Consider the following 21182-nt stretch of genomic DNA (forward strand, 5'->3'; position numbering starts at 1 on the left):
AAAGGAGCTGGAAAGCTCAAAATACTCAGCCTATTGTAAGGTTTAAAAAAAAAAAACAACTATACTGCTGTCTATGAGTCATTTGCAATTAGAAAAGAATGTGACACTCTCATTTCAAGCAACTTGGCTACGAATCGAGTTATTCCTTTAATTTGACTTGCTGTTCATTTGAGAGAGGGCAAATCTATTTCCTGGGCAATTTTGCAAAGCAAAGATATTAATACTTTGGAGCTTAATTGTATCCTGTGTTTAAATACACCGTGGGTGAAACTCAGACCTCCGCTTAATTGCTGTGAGAAACAGCCTGATTTCTTCAAGATTAGGCACACGCTCCGGTGTTCTTTGACCTCACAGTACCTCCTTCAGAATTAATCTTCTAAGGTAGTAGGATGCTTTTCTGTGTGCTTTGGGGCCATTCGTGACAAACGAGGACGACTTAATAGACTAACTTCAGCCTTCTGAGCCTTTGCTGTCAATGTTTCTCATCTATTCGTTTCATACATCTCTTGTCCAGCAGCTTATTAGTAAATAACCCTAAACTTGGCAGGGGGACTCATTTTAATGGCATCTTTTTTAATTAGAAGACTTTGAAATTTAAATTGGGCTGCATCAGAAATAAGTCAATAAAAGAAAACTTTCATTTTTACTAATGAAACATGAAGTGCTCAGAAGAACTCCATTCAAGTAAAGTCCACGGCCCTTTGAAAAGACAAACAATTCATATTTACTTAAAAATTTTGCTCTGCAGCTGTATTTTGTTGAGTTCATCTCATGTACAAAAGAGCTTCTGCTTTCCCATCAGCCCCATCAGGATTGTTTTCATAAGATGTAACAGAATGTTCTGGTTCTAAAATATTTATATTAATCAAAGTTTGGGCTGTTTATATTTTTTGGCAATAGACCTTTTCTTTTAAAGTGATGCTCTTGCATTTAACTAAACAAAAGTGTTGAAACCGCCTGTCATATAAATTTCAACACGGTACAGTTGGCTCTGGAAATGTGAAGGCAGGACCAAAGGGGAGCTGTAGGTGAAACATGGCTTAGTGGAAAGTGTGACACTGGTGAATTCCAGGATTCATCTGTGAAAATGTCCTCACCATCACCCCCTCTTACAAACCCTACCATTGTGGGGTGATGGTGGCACACACTTTAATCAGGGGAAAAGCAGAGGCAGACAGATCTCTGCGTTTGGGGCAGCCTGGTGTACAGAGGGAGTTCCAGAACAGTCAGAGCTATGCAGAGAAACCCTGTCTTGAAAAGCAATACAAAACAAAACGAAACCCCAGTGTTGCCTGGCAAAAAAGTTTGTGTTCGAGTTTCTGGCTCTGTGTTCTTGGGGTACTGGAAATTTTCAGTTAAGAGCTAACCAAAAATGAAAGCACATAAATAAGTCAATTAATTTTAAATGTTATTGTTTATAATTCTAACTCTTTTAGGAATGATGAAGATAACTTTATGTTATTTACCAGTTTCTTGTATTTGAGAGCAGAAGTAACTCAAACAAAAATTCCATTTTTTTTTTTTTTTTTTTGGATTTTGTTACAGTTTGTTAAACTATAAAAATACACTAGGCTAGTTTGACTCAGGAAAAATACCTTCATCAAATGTATTTATCTTTTGCTTATTTACTTTTATAGCACACTGTTTGTTTGTTTGTTTTTTTTTGTGTGTGTGTGTGTGTATGTATGTGCAGGCATGTGAGGTCAGAGGACAGTCAAGTCAACCTACCCATTGGGGTCAGTCCCCTCCTTCTATCATGAGGCTCCCGAGATAGAACTCAGGAGTATTGGTAGTAAGTGTGTTTACTTACTGAGCCACCTCTCCAGCCTTACCAAAGGCGCTTTAAATTGCAAGCTAGCCTTCATTAGATCATAACTATTATATTTAATTGTCTTGCAATGAAATAACAACAAAAATTTGAGGAGTTTATTTATTTACTTAAATCTTTTGTTGTTGATTTTGAGACGGGGTCTCACTATGTAGCCCGGAACTCATGATGAATATACAAACCAGGCTGGCCTTGAACTCACAGAGACCCACCTGCCGCCTAAGCTCCCCGGGGCCTGACTCATTTCAGATATTTTATCAGATGGTTTTGCGTGGATGGACGTGTTGGGGATGCTTAGTTCTTGTTGCCGTTACTTTCCCTCAGTACTGAATTATGTTGAGACACTTCCACAGGAAATAACCCTCCACAGAAAGGCAAGGACTGCAGACTGAGCCGGTAACAAAGGAGTTCGTGTGTGCTTTTCTTTCAGGAGATAATACAATTAGTTCATATTTAAAAAATGGGAAATATTTCATGGGACAGCAGGAGGGGGCTACAGGTCTTCTGTTTGAACGTTCAACCAATCTGAATCCTCGGTCCTTCCTCGCTTTGTTTAACTCGATGTAAGTCTTGACCAATAGTTGACTCTGAGGGCACATTTTTTGATATCACTTTCAGAAGTGGCTAGGGATTGTAGTGCTTGCTTTTTCGTTCAGGGTTGAGACAGAAATACACAACAGTGGCTCCAGGCTAGTACCCAACAGATGGTCTTTTAATGACCTGGTCAGGCTAATTCATTCCTTTGGTCTTTAGTATAACAACTCCTGATTTCAAACTTGTGTTAAAATAACCACTGTGCACACATATGCACATTCATAAACACGCTGAAGGGAGAAAATGTGCTTTAGCAGAGGAGGGGAAACCGTGCTTTTTCTAATGATCACAATCATAAAATAAACTGGTTCAGGGACAAAACAGGTCAGGCTATCATCTACACAAAATTTACATTTCTAAATTGATTCACCTTTTTATCCTATCAGCTAAATCCACTGATAATAAATATGATTCTGTCAAGTTATATTATTATGGATTATTATTAATATTTTGCTTCCAATTTTATGTGATGTTAGTATAACCCACATCTATGCATTAGCCTGGGCAGGGGTTTTCTGGAGACAACTAAGGGTATAGAGTCCAATGCACAAAAAGAAGAAAACATGTCCATAACCTTTGTCCGTTTGCAAACAGAGGTAAATTGGACCACTTCTGCTGTGTGCCTTCTCACTTTCTTTGAAGTCAGAGGAACCCGGGAGAGCTCAGGCTGAGAATGTGATTTCAGAGGATAAAAATTAATATCATCAGGTCAGAGTCTCATACCCAGATTTTATGCCACATTAACCATTGGCTCTCCTTTAATGTGGAAACACTCATTACCTTTTTAACCTCCTGGTTGAATCCCGGATCACAAATGCAATTTCTAATAATATATTGGGGATTTTTCTCAGGTGTGTTTATTTAGACTTTATGAAGTTAGATCCACAATTCAGCATTAAAAATATTTTTTAAAGGATTTGTTTTCCTTTGAAGAAAAGCTGAAAATTTTCAGACTCATGCTGTGCTTATAGGTAAGTGTGGCTCAGTGGCTCGCTGCGGCCCTTTCATGCAGTTCCCCATGTGGCAGGGGCTCCCAAACATAACATTTTTCTTGTTAATTCATAGCTGTAATTTTGCTATTGTTATGAATGATATTGTAAATCACCTGATACCCAGGATATCTGATATGTGACCCCGAAGGGTTTGCAACCCACACGTTGAGAATCATTGCGCTAGGTGAGTCAGAAACAGACCAGTCAAACTGGCATCCAAACGACGGTGTGACTAAGTTATAAAGCACATGGAACTTTCCCATATTTGTTCACTAGCTCTTTCTCTCTGTCCTATCACTTCCCACCACCTGCAAGGAGAGAGGAAATGAATGACTTCACGGGTGTCATCTCCTGGTGATGTCCCTTGGAAGCATATCTCTTTACCTCGGTTTGCTGCAATTCACTGAAAGAATGAGTTTGGATGTACAAGAAACAGTTGTATAAGCCTGTTCTGTCATGGACCATGGGTATGGCCAGTGCTAACACCAACATATGCTGCAAGTCATCTAAAGATTCTTCATTTTCAAAACCTTCAGCAAGGGAAAGGAGAATGACAGGAGGCAGGAATGAGGGTGAAGGTGACCAATTTGTTGCCTGTGAAGTTCCTCACTCAAAACCTTTATGTACACACTTGACAGTATTGTGAGAAGCCCTCTGATAGGTACTGGAGGCTCAATGATGTATCACTTGGCTTTTGTGACATTCTGAGTCATGTAGGCAACAAAGGCATGTTGATAAACAGTAACAACAATATGACAGATGTCGTAACACAGGTGTGTCCTTCTGAGTGCTAGGAAATCCAGGGAGGAAACTTTAATTCTTCCTAGAGTTTCACAGGGAAAAAATGTGATAATAAGCTATGTAAAAATAGTATAATTAAGAGCACTTATAGACCTTTGCCAGGCAGAAGGAATGGTGTAGACTCACGCCACAGCATTTATTATCCAGGAGATAAGCAGCTTGTATATAGGCTATATAGTAAGAGAAAAAAATTATACCATAATTTCACTTTAAACCACAATCCAAGAAACAGTGCCTTGTTTGTTATGTAGAGGAATGGAGATTTCATCCAGGAAGCAATGGAAAATCACCAATAGGTTTAATCAGGGGAGTTATATGATGGGAACCATGGTTTGTTTGTTTGTCTGTTTGTTTGTTTAAGGAAATTAGTTAACATCAGAACACAGACTGTCTTAGAGAGTGACAGGGATAGAATAATTTCCATTGGTTAGAGTGATCTTATAAAGTAAGCAGGAGGGAAAGCCTTCCCTATGGAAATAAATTAAAAGGAGGTGTTAGAAGCAAAATAAAAACTCAATTGGCATCCTGAGTGCACACAGCCCTTTACATACAAAGTGTAAGAATGGGCCAGAGACACTGGCAGACCAGACATGACCCAGTGTGACTAATAGTGGGAAACAGTGCTGGGAGGAGCATCATTAGAGTCTAGAGATGGCCACTGGATGTGGTGTTAGGAGGAATTTGTCCTATTTCTACCCTTTGATTCCTAGGATGGAGCCAACCACTTGTACTCACTCTCAGCACCACAGCAAGAGAAGAATATCTTCCTCATCTCAAGTGCTGAGACTGTAGGCAGAGTTGGTACCCTGATCTTACGCTTGCGAACGACCCGAGCGCCTAGGGACGGGCTAAAGCTTTGCTGGAATCCTGACCCATAAGACCATGGAGCTAATGAGTCTGCATGGTTTTAAGCTGCACAACGTGATAACCACACACACAGAACATAGGTAAATAGCAGGGTGTCTAATCTTATTTCTTTAACACTTCAATATTTAGCAAGAACCAACCAATCTAGGTTTTTCTGAGTTTCAGTTTTCTTCATAGCTCTCAAAGCCAGGAAAATCACATCTGCCATGGTATCTCTTCCTACTTGGATCAGAACCCATTAACTACAGGGAGCGGGGCTAGCCAGCAGTCATCTTACATTCTCTGTAAAACAGTAGCCAGTAAAACCTGAGGCTCTATAGACTATATGATCTCTGTCTCCAGTCCTGAATTCTGCCTATATTCATATATCAATAAAATGAACACATTTGTTTATGTTTATTGTATATGTATGTATCTACCTATCTATAATATATATACATATATGTTTGAATTGAGCCTGTGTGGTGTAGTGTGCTGACCTCTGGTCTTGACAGTCCCATTGCTATCCAATGCCAGTCATTAACTATACTATAAATTTGGAGACTTCCACCAGTGGCTGGGCCTTATTGCTAATACCTAAGAGATGGAAGTGAAAAAAAGTGCTCATACACAAACACGCAGCCATGCATACATGCATGTCCACATGCATATGTGTGCACATGCAAGTTAATAACGCCAGCAAGAAGGCAGAATGATTCCTGTTAAGCTTGCTTAAAGCTATGGTGAATGTTGTTACCACTTTTCTTTGTCAATTTGTCAAACTAGAACCAACATTCTTCCAGTGGATGGAACCTGATAGTAGGTTGGGGAGCACTTGCAGAAAACACAGGCATGTGGCAAGATGGAAACCAAATAGCTCAAGGTTTTCACTGTATCTGCTACTCATTGCTCAAAGGAATTGTAGCATTTACCCTGAAATCCAGCGCATTCAGGCTCTATCACTGTCTCTTGCTGTGAACCTCTGTAAGTTTCCAAGATGTCTACGCCCCTTTAGTATCTCATCTATAAAATGTGATGAATACTAATAACTCACGAGGCCACAGCAGGAAAAAAAAACAGAATGAAAACCATCATTTTGTGCTATATACACACTGTAATAATGAGAAAAGATTTAAAACTTAAACAATTACTGGACAATTTGCAAATGTCCTTGGTGAGTAGTAGACATTTTGTGAGTGCCAGCATAGCTATTGTTGATATTTTATTTATTGTGGGTCACTAACATTTATTGTTGTACTGAATTGTAGTTTTTACAGTTTTCTATAACTTGTGTTATGGACTGTCAATTCTGCTCCTTAGTATGTTAAAAAATACACAGAAAAAAGGTCTGCTCTTGAGCAAAAGTCTAGGTCTCTTTTCTAGACCTCAAAGAAAATTATGCATAAGCTTTATTTTTGGTTCTCCTTTTAGACAGAAGACAGGGTACATGTCATTCGTAACTGACTCCAAATCCTCATTTTTCATAAGGTAAAATTATGCCTTAATGTTGTGACAATTGTCAGCTAACAATAATCTAGAACCTTCAAAGAATTAGAAAGGAGGTTATGGTGCAAGTTTCCATATGAAGCCATGCAACGATTTCTGTAGGACTCACGAAGAGTGCTGTTTGCTATGAGCATACTACACTGCTTGAGTGGTTTTCAGTTGCCAGTTGTTGGATTTATAAATATACCTTAGGATTCAGACTGCGTGTGGTGCATGTTTGTGATCCGTATGTGCGTGCGTGTCCATGGGCATGTTGGGTTCATGTGCATGTGGAGGCCAGAAGTAAAATACAGTGGTCTTTCCCTATTGCTCTCCAACTTATATTTCGAGACAGGGTCTCTCCCTCAAGCTGGAACTCCCACACTGGTTCAATAAGGTCGAGTTCCACCTGCTTCTGGCGTTATAGACACATGACTCCATGCCTGGCTTCTCACACGGCTCCCAGGGATCTGGATTCAGGTCTTCATGTTTGTAGTGCATAAGCTTTACCTACAGAGCTATTGCCTCAGCTCTAACTTCTGAATATATCAGAACACTTAAATCTAAGATTTTTCTACATTGGGCCTATATGCAGTATGGCTGGTCTGTATCAACCGTCTGGCTTTCACGCCTCTTTGTCTTCATAAATCAATGCTCAACAAACATCGAAATGGGAATAGAGCAACCAGGGAGATTTGGCAGAATCATCACAATTATGTGACGAGAAAAACATCTGGAAGGGGGTCATAACCTCATCCTCTTCTGGAAACAGTTGATGAAACTCTTCTTTTAGTCCCCTGAAGACCCGTGAGTGGAAATGCCCCGTCAAACAGTGACTGAGACACTGCATGCCAAAGCTTTCGATAAGTCAGGTTGTCATTCTGCACCATAAATATTTATTCTGCTGATGGTTTTTAAAACCTGCTGTTCTCTTTTTTTAAAAAAGTGAAAGTTAAGCTGGTATATTTATTTTAGATTACATTACAGAACTTTTTGGCAGTTGGGGTTTTCAAAAACATTTATTCTACTCCCTTTTCTATTTAAAGTCAGTGGATGGGCTTGAACACTTCATAAGTTAGTAGGAAGTGGCATACCCCAGGCAAAAGCGGCTCTCACCTATTATGTGTGTTTCCCTGGGAAATTTAAAACTCTGTTCAGAAAATCAGAAATAGTAAGAAATTCTGTTATTTGTTTGTTGGGAAAGAAAATTTTAAAAGCAACAACCCATCCTGTGACAGGCAGCTTTTGGAAGACAATGACGTTGAAGGACTCAGTTGTTTTTAACCAAGTGTGTTCACAGCCCTTCTGCATTATCAGTCCGTCTTTGGTCCAGGGGTTCAGTTGGTAGCATAATGTGCCCGCCTCACATAATAATGAGGACCTGAATCTGATCCCCAGCGCTCACCTACAAAGCCACTGGAGGGACAGAAAAGGGAGGGTAGCTCCAAGTTGAGGAGAGGCCCAGCCTCAAAATATAATGTAGAGAACAACGACCTTTGGCTCCCACACATACAAATATGCGCACACAGACCACCCCCCCCACATCCACAGATGCAAATATGCGTAACAGTTCTTTTTGTTAAAGGTACTAAAAATAAGCAATAATTTGTTATATGAACAGCAGAAATATTTAATATGAACACAATGTACTGTGACTATTTGAATCAATAACCAGACTTTTATATTGAACATGGACCAAATGTCTGGGCCTGTGACAGATACTAAGAATTAAAAAAAACAAAACAAAACCCTAAATGGTGGTCACTGCCTTCAGTCTCAGACAGGAGGGAGACACCGCTGCAGTTTCCCGGAACACAGAATGGCTGTGCTGTGCTGTACTGGCAGTCTTAAGTATCACGGGAACAGGGAAACGCGACTACCACGCCACCTTACCACTGAGAGATGCAACTGAGGATCACAAGGTATGTCGATTGATACCTAAATGAAGACCAGCCAAAGCCTTTGTAGGGATAAACTTAGTGGGTGTGTCTTAGCTGTAAATTCCCAGTAATATGAGTGATAATGTTTAGAGAACTGCGGGATTGTGACCCACGTGCCCATGATAACATTTCTCTCAGGTCTCTCCTTATGGGACCTAAATTGTGACTGCCAGGGTAATCTTATTTTGTGCGACAGTGCCTCAGTAATTGGAAAATTTTCACTGAAATCATTAACAGTGCCAGGAGATGGGGGTGAGTCACACGCTCCCAGTATGTCCTGTACTGAGGCAATTGTGGTCATAATCAATTAATATCTAAGACGATCACAGGGCAGCAAACCTGAAGTGATGTGCTTGTCTCTTCGGTCAGTTCATAACCTCATTTAGCAAGATGAAAGCACACGAGCTTGCCATGGGAAGGTATTGTTCCAGCATCTGCATTCAGCTCTTTGGGCCATTTAAGGGTTTGACTGTCTTAGTCCCTGGGGCTGTTGTCACAGGGCACTGTAGACAGTTCTCGAGGAGGGGAGTCCGTGATCTAGGTGTCTGTAATCTTGTGAGCAATTCTTATTACATCATCTCCTGGAAGGAAGTGGAAGGGCCTGGCAAGGTAAGAGAATGGGCTAAACTGAGCCATACTGTCCTTTCTTGAGGAGCTGCAAGGCCCCTAAGGTATTGTGTTACAGAAGCACAAAGCAGGCTTTAGCACGGCCTCTCTCTCTCTCTCTCTCTCTCTCTCTCTCTCTCTCTCTCTCTCCTTCTTCTGGAATGACTTTTACGTTGATAAAAATGTTCTAACACATTTTTGTTTAAGTTTGAGAGGTGACTCACAGGAATGCAGAGGGGTAGTTTTCTGCCCTGAGTTTGCCTAAGTAATGAGCAGGCATTTCAGTGTTCAACGGCAGCTTTGAGCTTGAGACTGCACGTGGGTGAGGGCATGTACATGAGGAGGTCAGAGGTCAACTTTTGCTGTTGACCTTAGGCCTTGTTCACCTAAAACAAAGTGAATCAAAACAAAACAGTGAGATAGGATCCCTGACGGTCTTAGAAGCTGCCCAGTGGTCAGTGAGTCCAGGCCATGCTCCTGTCTCTACAACCAGTTGTCATTATAAGCACACCTCACCGTACCAGGATTTTTAAACATGAGTTCTGGGGGATCTGAGGTCCCAGAATTCGCAAGTACTTTATCTACTAAGCTCTCTCCCCAACCCTCAACCTATGCTTCTTAAAAAGGCTTCCCTCTGTCTGTCGGGGTTTGACTTACATTTCTGAATGTTTAAATAACAGGATTTTCTTCGAAAAAAACTCTATATTCAAACACAGGTCCTCCCTGTGAACTTTGAACCTAATGAAAAAGTACCTGCCATGCAAAGAAAGCTGGGAAGCCATTCTTCCTAAACAAGATGAAGTCTAAGAGGACAAGCCAGGCTTCCCTCCTGTCTTTGTCTTTCACGTCTGTCACATGAGGGAAGGATGTGTGGGTTGACTGGTGTGGGCACTGCCCTTCATCCTGGGCTTCTGACTCTCTAGCCCTTGTCAGTAACATTCCACCTTACATTATCTCATCATTCTTTGATAGGGTTCTCTTTAGCTCACTGCTCAACAGCATTATTTACAAATATTTTAGAGGAATGAATTGAAGGTTGAAGCATACAATAGCAGCAGCAATCATCTTGGTTAAAATATGAGAATTCATTGACTCTTTCCCAGTTTTCAAAGCATCTATATTAAATCAAATTAGGCACGTGATTTGATTCTCAGGACAACCATGCAGATGTCACAGCAGGCCCTGGGGTTCTCATTTTCATATGAGAAGTTTACGTGCTTTGACTGGTCGTCCTAGGAGCTTGTTCCAGGACCAGGATGTAAGTACTTTCGAGCTGCTCAGAGGACACAATGATAGAAAATATAGAATAACCTGGGTGGTGGTGCTCGCCTTTAATCCCAACATTTGGGAGGTAGAGGTACGCAGATCTCTGAGTTCAAATCCAACCTGGTCTACAAAGTGAGTTCCAGGACAGACAGGGCTACAAAGAGAAAACTTGTCTCAGAAAACAAAACAAACAAACAAAAAACCAAAAAGGAAACAAACAATGAAGAGAAGAGAAAAGAAAGAATAATATAGGAAAAGTTTTCCTATTTTCAGGAGCTCTCTTCCATTACCTCCTTCTTGTTCTCGGCTTCCTCCTCTTTCTCCTTCATTTTTTTCTTCTAAGAATTGAACTAGCCAGGTTAGCTTACATATTAAACAAAAGCAAAATAAATAAATAAAGCTGGAATCTTTATCTCCAATCTCTGTATCTCTCTTCCTCTGAAGTCTACTTACGGAAGTGACTCTGAAGCAACTGTTGGTCCCTTTATTTGCACACTCAGTATAATCCTAGAGGCAGACATCAGTCCTCATTCCTTCTAGGTGTTACAACAGACACCTCTGAGGCTCAAAATTAAGAGTATTATGGTGGACAGAACAGACAGAGTTGACTGAACACAGCGAGGTTGGGTAATTTACCGCTTCCAAATCACCTGGCTATGCTCAAGAAGGAGACTGGAGTCTCTGAGGGCAACAAGTGTGGTAATGAGAGTTTGTGAGAATAGAGACATACTCACTGCAAGAAAAAGACTTTGTAAATTCAGACAATACTTGAGATTGGTGCACCCTGCAACTAACAAATTTATTCAAAAGGCTTTGAGTAAATTTATTCTGGCTTTTTCAGAACACAAAGAAATATCCATATGCTAACCTTGCTGTAGCAAGCATGCTAATACTTCACCAGCCTTCATTGGAGGTTGCAGGTCAGTGGGAAACATTTTGTTCAAGACGCTGGAGTAAATTTAGTGTTTATTTAAGTGTCATAATATCCTTAAAGACACGTATTTTGAAAATTATGACACAGAAGTGGTCGGGCAAACAGCGGGAGGACATTCACAGTGGAAGCATGTGTTGCCATTTAACAGCCTCTTCACATGGCTAGCACCCACTCGCGGGTTTCACGGTTGTGAGATATTTGCATACAGATGTGAAGGTATTCTCGTGGCTCACTCAATAAACCCAAGCGGGGCTTTATGCACCCCTGAGTTTTCAATTAATGTTGTTGACAGAATGAATGGCTATTTATGCATCCAGGCTTTCATGTTCATTCATGACACACAATACCTAAGCCTTAAAGATCTCATCTAAACACCTCCCCTCCTAGGAGGGTGCTTAGTTTTCCATTGTATACATAGGGCAGCGTAAGGTTCAGTGATTCAACGTAATCAGCCAAGTGGACCTTCCGTGCTACCAAGAGCTGCTGAAGCCTTTGTTCTTCGCTGGGGGTTTATCCCACACTGTCTACAATAAGCCCAATGTCTGATTTTACAAAGGTCTTCCGCAACCAGTGCCTGAACTTAGCTTTCCCACATGTGCCCTGACATTCTCACCAAAGCTAGCACTCATTTGAGGGGAAGGACACTTATATAGGACCCCCCCCCCCATTTGTAGTGAGTCCTTGGCATGTCTGTCTATATGACAGTATACTCAAGCTTCTGGCGTGTAAGTGAAACCCAATAGTGAATTTATAACCCATCAAGAAAGCCCTGGCTTTGTGTCCTCAGATTTCTATAATGTGGTACAGTTCCCTGCAGATGGAATGTGAAAGGACATTCCTTCTTCAACTTACCCAGTCCACAGTCTCTTCTCTTCTATAAATAAGAGAAAGCCATTAATGGGTAAATATTATCCAGGGAAGCTTTTATAGTAGCTGAGTGAAATTCGACCTTTCTTGTTGAAAGAAAAACTAAAAATTTAGCTATTCATACAATTAAAAGCAACATTATAATTTATGTTTTCATATACCTTCATAGTTTTAAACACATTTAGCTATGTGTCAGCCTTCTAAAGCAGCTAAAGATTACTGTCTCAATTTTTCAGATGAGGAAACTGAGGTTCATTAAGCATAAACGATGTGCTTAAAAGTGGATCAATATCTTTGTGAAAAAACAAAACAGAATTCCACTCAAGTGGTATTCAAAGATTAGAATACTAATGTATTTATCAAACACATCCTAAGGACTTAGTGGGTAAAGGCACTTACTCAAGAGCCCAACTACTGACTTCTATTCCCAGAACCTACATGGTCGGAGGAGAGGACAAACTCCTTCATGTTGTCCTATGGCCTCCACACTTATGCCACAGCATAGCACGCACACACACACTCACACACTCACACACCCTAAAATAAATTACATGAATACATTTATTCATCCATGTAGCTAATAATATACTATACAAATGAAGTAATTTTTAAAGGTCAAAATATGTTCTTCAAGTGCTGAGGCTCCAGAGGAAAAATACACTGTTTGTTTACTTCCGTGAAACAAATTAAATGTGTAGTCCATGCATTATTGATGTCTATTATTTTAATTCCCAAGAAGTATGTGTATCAAATTGCCTTTACAAAAGAAACTGTATTAAAACAACTTGTATTTACATGCCTTCTTAGTTTGTGCTTGACTGTTTATTTTCCTGCTAACTTTAGGACAGTGATCTAACGTGACACTGTTTTCAAAATCAGACATGCAAGTGGCCGCTCTACAGCTCAGACAAGCATTTACTCTCCAGGGAACTTCAGGCTGGGATGAGAACTGAGATAAAAGGTTCCTTGCAAAGGGCACATGCACAAATATTTTCAAACCCTCAAGCTAACAGGGTCCTTGAATTGTAAGCCAACCCCACAGAGGGTTCCAGAGTCTTCGCATTTGTGTACCATTTCTACAACAATCTCTTTCTAAACCAGCTCTGGTCTCCCTTCTCATGTGTGGTTCATTTCCCTTTGAAACCTTTCTCTTGTTCTCTGGCCAGCACACACAAGACAGGACAGGCTGGTCTATGGAGGACCCTAGCTCTCTTGAAGCTAGATTATAACAGAGACAGAACTGGCTAAGCAAATCTGCTCCCCTCTTCCCACCTCAGGAATAAAATTTGCTGCCTAATATGCAATTATATCCTATACTCTCAGAATCTTATATCTGGAAAAGAATTCAGATACTATCTAATGCATCATGCTCCTGAAATATATTAGAAAATATGTTTCTGAGACCTAACTGACTTGCCCAACTCAATGGTGACACCAGAGATAAAAAACAGTCCCTCAGAGTGAAGGGAAATAATATATATATATATATATATATTTGTTTAAATATGTGAAATGTAGTCAGAATAGCACTTGGTTAAATTGGCAGACCAGACTTTAAAGCATGGGATTCCTAAGTAAATTTTTATTTGCATAGAAGGCTTGTTACAGAACACAAGAAGTCTGTCCGCCACCCTACCTAAATAATGAGGTTAATATTTATTTCTAAGAAGGCGTAGCTCTACCATCTAACAACCTAAATCATAGTCATTCCAGCCATGCTTAAGCATTATAGTAATGGAAAGGAACAGCCAGCCCTAAACAGAGAAAGGCGCTGCTGATAGGCGCTAAAATAACGAGGCTCTACCAGGCCCTGCATAGGTGACCATTGGCGGGGAGAAAGGCTTGACTGGCGAATGCCTTTCTCTCGTGCAGTGCAGAGCAGAACTGGGTGATTTATAAACCTCAACACATCGAAGAACAAAAAATAAATCATTAAGTAGCACAGCTCATGATTCAACTTGCTCCCCCCATGTAACATGGGTAATAAATTGTGTGGGCTTTAATAATTTATGGGAGATGTTGTTAGAATGTGAGAATATTAACTTTGCTGAGTCTTTTAATTTGCTTATGCTGTCAATAGTGCATTCAAGGGTTTCTTTTCTTCTGTGGGACAGCCATAGTGTTAAGGGAGCACAATTGCATTTTGACACTGAATCAGAGGCTCCCGGGGACTGCATGAGACAGTTCACTTTAGCACTGAGCTTATCAATTTGGTGAGCACCCCTCAGGAATTGCAAGCACTTAGAGCCCTATTAGCACATCTACACAGAGTCCTTTTCCCCAAGTCCTTGTGGGAGAAAAAGCCTGACTGAGGCTATTTTCTTTCTGCCTGGAGCTATCAGACTTTCTAAGAGGCAACAAAAAGAAACAAGAAAAGTTTAAAACTGGCCCCTGTGTGTTAGCACATGCCTGTAATCCCTGTTTTCAGGAGGTGGACACAGGGAATATTAGGAGTTCTAGGATATCCTCAGCTCCTTAAGATATTCAATGTCAACTGGGGCTTTGGTCTCGAAATGTAAAAAGGGGAAGCAAGGAAGGAAGTAAAGAAGGAAGGAAGGAAGGAAGGAAAGAAAGAAGGGACAGAAGCAAGGCAAGGAAAAAAGGGAAGGGAGGGGAGGGAAGAAGGTAGTTAAATAAACAGAAATCAGCTTCAGGAAGGCTCTCAAAATGTTCTAGGTTCATCTGGAAGCATAATCAATTTCTTCCAGGGTAATAAAGTCCTCCATCGATGCTCATTAATGTTTTTCCATCACCCCTAAATCAGTAATGGCAGTAATGACCCTCTCAAATTTCAGAAACATTCTCCTGTCTTGCCAGTGTTTCCCAATGGGAGAGAGCTCTCTAACACAGTGGTTCTCAACCTTCCTAACGCTGTGACCCTTTAATATGGTTCCTCATGTTGTGGTGACCCTCAACCATAAAATTATTTTGTTGCTACATCACAATTATAATTTTGCTGCTGTTATGAAGCACAATGTAAATACCTGACATGCAGGATATGTGACCCCAAAGAAATCAGGATCCACAGGTTGAGAAACATTGCTCAAACAATTTGGTGGCTACAAAAATATATGTAGAGAAAACGAGGCAGAGAGAGAACAGGAAAGACAGACAACTTGGGAGAGAGGCTATGGATTGTGCTAGGAAAATAACTTGTCTCAGAAACCTGAGAAGTGGAAGAACTGACCACAGTAGCCAGGCATTGGCCTTCCTAGAAGCCTAAATGGCTCTGTTCAAAGCCCTGCTTCTCCCTGGACTTCAAGGCAGTTACCCTGCCTACAGTGTCTTTATTTTATTTTAAAGCAAATCAACAGCTCATCCAAAAGGTTAAAAGGAATCACTCACACAGCAGAAAGCAGCCTCCCACAGTGGTAAACTGAGGAAGCTGAGGTCAGACTATTGGCATTTGGTGGGAAAGGGCCCAAGTATGAGTGGAACTTCTTTGTTTTGTGCGAGGAAGGATCAAAATCCAAGGCTCCTGCACACTAGGGTAACATTCTAGAGCTAGAATATGCTTCTCACTCATTTAAGCTTTAAATGGTTTTTCCTACATGTTTTAATGTTGAGAAGAAGAGGAAGAAGAAGGAAGGAGAGAGAGAGAGAAAGAAAGAAAGAAAGAAAGAAAGAAAGAAAGAAAGAAAGAAAGAAAGAAAGAAAGAAGGAAAAAGATTTATTTCTGTCCTAATAAGTTTGGTTCCTTTTTCGAACTCTTTTTTTTTTTTCTTTTATTTTTTTTAATTTTTTTTTTTTTTTTTTGAGACATGGTCTCTCTACATTGCCCTGGCTGTCCTGAAACTTACTATGTAGACCAGGCTGGCCTCAAACTCACAGAGATCGACCTGCCTCTACTGCCCTGAGTGCTGGTACTAAAGGCATGTGCTATAATGGCCAGCTCGAGTTTCCTCTTATAACCTAACCCCAACTTAATCTCCTATCCCAGGGGGTCACTTTCCCTTTAGTCTCATAATACTACTTACCTCAAGTATTCAGGTTCAAGGTTTTTTTAAAGAGGGGTGTATGTTTGGGGTGTCCAGTAATTAACATGCATTGCAATACAGTAAGTCTCAGGACTAAAGCCATGTCATCCCACGGGCTGACCGATAGCACGGCAACATTATGACATAGGGAGACAGAGTCAGCAACTGCTGGTTTTAAAAGTTGTCGTCTTCTACAGCACCCATGCTGTGTGTTCAGCCCTCAGCATTAATCAGCTAGAGACACACTGATAACCTCACGTGTGGCAGATTCCATGGTAAAGTCTACTATCACAGAGATTAGAGAAACAGCTCAAGTATGAACAGGAATGAGCAAGAGTATTTTAAAATACTTCTGTCTTGTATCTCATCACCCACAAGAGCAGAAAAACAGCAAGATTATTCTATGAAAGGCAAGTCCTTCTCCTTTTCTACAAGTTCAGGAAACCTCACTTATTAAGTCTAAATAAAGGCACACACTTTTCGTCCCAGCACTTGAGAGTCAGGGGCACCTGGATCTCTTTAAGTTCAAGGCCAGCCTGATCTACAGAGAGAATTCCAGGACAACCAAGGCTACACAGAAGAAGCTCTGTCTTGAAAAACAAACAAAAAATTGGTTTAGGCCAGTGGTTCTTGAGAACGGTAATTTTTCAGGGGACCACGGCTGCCCACAAGTGACCCTCTCCCACTGCTGAGTTTTCTAAACTGCTGCTAAGCAGTGAAGTACTGTCATGTACTTTCATGGTCATAAAGACCTACAGTTCTAAAATCAGAACTATGCTCATCTATCCAGCCGGCCTCATTATGATCAAGGTAACAAGTCCAGTGTCTTTCCATGCACACAGAGAACACAGCACATCAGAAGTCAGCAGTGCTCAGCATGGCTGGCATTGATCAGGGGGGCTTGGCATTCTTTGCCATAGAAAGGAATGTGGAGATGCTGAAAACGAAGCCTGGCTATAAGTCAAAACACAGGGGCTGGACATAAATGTATTCACAAGTGACACATGCTCCTTGAGAAAGATTTGGTGTGTTTGCCCTCTTTTACCTCTTTTATCATCTTTTAGTAAATTTCAGTAAACGTGTCCCTTGTATATAATTTTATTTCAGACTCCGAGAAGGGGGCTTTTACTGATGATACTGAAGTGTGAGTCTTTGCTCTTCATACTTCATGTTCAATACCTCCTGGACACATAGCCCACGGATGTGATTTAAAGGCACAAACAAGGACAGCATAGAAGCAGTAATTCTCAAGACTACTGACATCTTTCAGCCAAGGTCAACATAACAGCTCTTCCCCCAGGCTACAAACCCCTTTGCATCCTAGCTGCCTGTGAAGATTGGGCACTATTTAAAGACAAGTCTGAATCCTAAATGTGTTTGCTGTTTGTGAGGTCAAGAAAAGAGAAAGCTCTCCTGTCTGTGATTTATGTGCACCCAGTGACAAACTCCATTACTCAAGGGAGAAGAGCAGATGGTCTTGATACAAGACCATTAAAGCCCACAGTTATGATTACAGCAGCCAGTGGAGGCCTGGGATTCTGGGAGAACAAGGGATCTAACAGTCATCCCAAAGATACTAAGAGGAAAAGGGGCTAAATGAAGCTCCCCAAGTAATATAAAAATTGGAGTGCCTCCTGTAAATGACAGGAGGATTGAGGAGTACTTTGTGTGTGGGCCAGGGTGTGACGAGTACCCTGTGTGGCCCAAGAAGAGATCTTTAATTTCGCTGGAAGCCCACCATCATCACGGCTTTGATGCATTTTTAAATTGTTTTAATTTTTGTGTGTATGTTTGCATGAGTATGTGTTTGCACATGAACACAGAGAGTCAACAGTGGGTGTCTTCCTCTAAGGCCTCTACCTTATTTTTTTAAATTTTTTTATTAATTATACTTTATTTACTTTGTATCCCCCCTGTAGTTCCCTCCCTACTCCCCTCCCAACCCCTCCCTTCCTCCTCCTTCTCTACGCATGCACTTCCCCAAGTCCACTGGTAGGGGAGGATTTCTTTTTCTTCCTTCTGATTCTAGTCTGTTAGGTCTCATCAGGAGTGGCTGCATTGTCTTCCTCTGTGGCCTGGTAAGGCTGCTTCCCACTCAGGAGGAGGTGATCAAAGAGCAGGCCAATCAGTTCATGTCAGAGACAATCCCTGTTCCCATTACTATGTAACCCACTAGGAGACTGAACTGTCATGGGCTATATCTGTTCAGGGGTTCTGGGTTATCTCCTTGCATGCTACTTGGTTGGACTATCAGTCTCAGGGAAGACCCATGTGCCCAGATTTTTTGGATCTGCTGCTCTCCTTGTGGAGCTCCTGTCCCCTCCAAATCTTACTAACTCCCACTTCTTTCATAAGATTCCCTGCAATTTCCTCAAAGTTTGGCCATAAATCTCAGCATCTGCTTTGATAGTCTGCAGGGTAGAGCCTTTCAGAGGCCCTCTGTGTCAGACTCCTGACTTGTTCCTTGTTTTCTCCTTCTTCTGATGTCTGTCCTCTTTGCCTTTCTAGATAGTGATTGAGCATTTTAGCCATAATTCTTCCTCTTGATTAGTTTCTTTAGGTGTTCAGATTTTAGTAGGTCCACCTTATTTTTTTTTTTGAATTTTATTTTTTTCTTATCAGTTACATTTTATTAACTCTGTATCCCAGCCATGTCCCGATCCCTCATTCCCTCCCAGTCCCTCCCTCCCGCAATCATCTCCACCGTGCCCCTTTCCAAGTCCACTGATGGGGAGGACCTCCTCCTCATTCATCTGATCCTATTTTATCAGGTATCTTCAGGACTGGCTGCAAAGCCCTCCTCTGTGGCCTAAAAGGACTATTCCTCCCTTGGGGGATGGGGAGGCCAAAGAGCCAGTCATTGAGTTCCTATTAGAAATAGTCCTTGTTCCCCTCACTTTGGGAAACCAATTGGTTACTGAGCTACCACAGGCTACATCTGAGCGGAGGTTCTAGGTTATATCCATACATGGTCCTTGGTTGAATGTCAGTCTCAGAAAAGACCCTGTGCCCGGATATATTTGGTCCTTGTAGAGCTCCTATCCTTTCCCCATCAGACTAACTCCCCTTCTTTCTTATGATTCCCTGTACTTTGCCAAAGGTTTGGTCATGAGTCTTTGCTTTGAAAACACTGCTAGTTAGAGTCTTTCAGATGCGCTCAGTAGACTCCTGTCATACGTTCAATGCACATCCCATCTGTCTTTCTAAACGAGGATTGATCATCTTACCCCATGTCCGCTCTCTTGATTATCTTTTTTAGGTGTATAGATTTCATTATGTTTATCATATCTTATAGGTCTATATAAGTGAGTATATACCGTGTTTGTCTTTCTCCTTCTGGGATATTTCACTCAGAATGATCTTTTCTAGATCCCACCATTTGCCTGCAAATTTCATGATTTCCTCGTTTTTGATTGCTGAGTAGTATTCCATTGTGTAAAAATACCACAATTTCTGTACCCTTTCCTCTGTTGATGGACATCTGGGTTGTTTCCAGGTTCTGGCTATTACAAATAAAGCTGCTATAAACATGGTTGAGCAAGTATCCCTTTTGTGTACTTGAGCAAACTTTGGGTATATACCTAGCAGTGGTATAGCTGGGTCTTGAGGAAGCACTATTCCTAATTGTCTTAGAAAGCGCCAGATAGCTTTCCAGAGTGGTTGTACCAGTTTACAGTCCCACCAGCAGTGGAGGAGGGATCCCCTTTCTCCACAACCTCTCCAGCATGTGTTGTCACTTGGGTTTTCATCTTGGCCAGTCTGATGAGTGTAAGGTTGTTTTGATTTGCATTTCCCTGATGGCTAATGAGGATGAGCATTTCTTTAAGTGTTTCTCTGCCATTCGATATTCCTCTGTCAAGAATTCTCTGTTTAGCTCTGTTCCCTATTTTTTAATTGGATTACTTGGTTTGCTGCTTTTCAGCTTCTTTATTTCTTTGTATATACTGGATATTAGTCCTCTGTCAGATAAAGGGTTAGTGAAGATTCTTTCCCAATCTGTAGGCAGTCGTTTTGTTTTGATGACAGTGTCCTTTGCGTTACAGAAGCTTTTCAGTTTCATGAGGTCCCATTTATTGATTGTTGCTCTTAGAGCCTGTGCTGTTGGTGTTCTGTTCAGGAAGTTGTCTCCTGTGCCAATGAGTTCTAGGCTGTTCCCCACTTTTTCTTCTAACAGCTTTAGAGTATCTGGTTTTATGCTGAGGCCTTTGATCCACTTGGACTTTAGTTTTGTGCAGGGTGATAAATATGGATCTATTTTCATTTTTCTGCATGGGTCCACCTTATTTTTTAAGATGAGGTCCCATACTGAACCTGGAGCTGGTAGCGTTGTATCACATGCTCCATATTTGGGAATAGGGATACCATACTGATTTAAGTTGCCTCTGCAGAAACATGACATCTCAAAAACTGATTTACACCAATCATTTTTGTCCCTTCTTTCCAAGCTGACAGTCTGTTTCTATTGTCTATGATGCTTAAATTGTACAGGCTTGAAAAAAGCCATGCAAATCACCAAAATGTTTTTCATTTGAGACCTTATACATATTTGAATAAAATCAGCTCTGGGCTGTTAAGTGGAATGAAAGAAGACAAGAGAAATCTAAAGACTGAAGATTTAAGATGAAAAAGGGCCTCCATGTAACCCAATCCTTTATTAATGGCTAAGTGCAAACACTTTCACAAATGAAAACATCATTTACCACCTTTTGAAACAAGTACTACACAGTTTCTCCCCACCTCAATTTAAGCACCAAAATTTATAGCTTGTCATGAATGCCCCTGTCTTTCTGTTCCCTCTTTGTACCTCTTCAACTGCTCAAGTGGCTTTTTTTTTTTTTTTTTTTTTTTTTTTAGAATGAAGTGAAGATAGTTTATGCAGACCTCAAATGGAGCATTTTGGAAGTTGACTTTCAAAACTCTGTTTTCTCCCCCATTCGCTGCATAGCTGTAGGGCTTTATCTGCCATAGAGCAAGCAACTCATTACACTGAAAGTTCCAAATGCTTACATTTCATTTGATCTTTTTTCAATGGACAACCAAACTTTG

The 21182-nt window shown here is 40.9% G+C and overlaps 1 protein-coding gene across 38 annotated transcripts in view; it reads left to right on the forward strand.

The window, feature by feature from the left end:
- Adgrl2 (adhesion G protein-coupled receptor L2) overlaps positions 1-21182 on the forward strand; it is a 636611-nt gene that overhangs the window by 274783 nt on the left and 340646 nt on the right. Inside the window, exon 1 of one of the 38 annotated variants that reach the window (XM_060392511.1) lies at positions 8453-8468. The exons of the other annotated variants lie outside the window; for them this stretch is intronic. The gene's annotated coding sequence lies outside the window, so the exon portion shown is untranslated. Of the gene's footprint in view, positions 1-8452; positions 8469-21182 lie in introns of those variants that run through there. 38 annotated transcript variants of the gene reach the window in all.

The sequence above is a fragment of the Meriones unguiculatus genome, chromosome 10, assembly GCF_030254825.1.
Source record: "Meriones unguiculatus strain TT.TT164.6M chromosome 10, Bangor_MerUng_6.1, whole genome shotgun sequence".
Classification (NCBI taxonomy): domain Eukaryota; kingdom Metazoa; phylum Chordata; class Mammalia; order Rodentia; family Muridae; genus Meriones; species Meriones unguiculatus.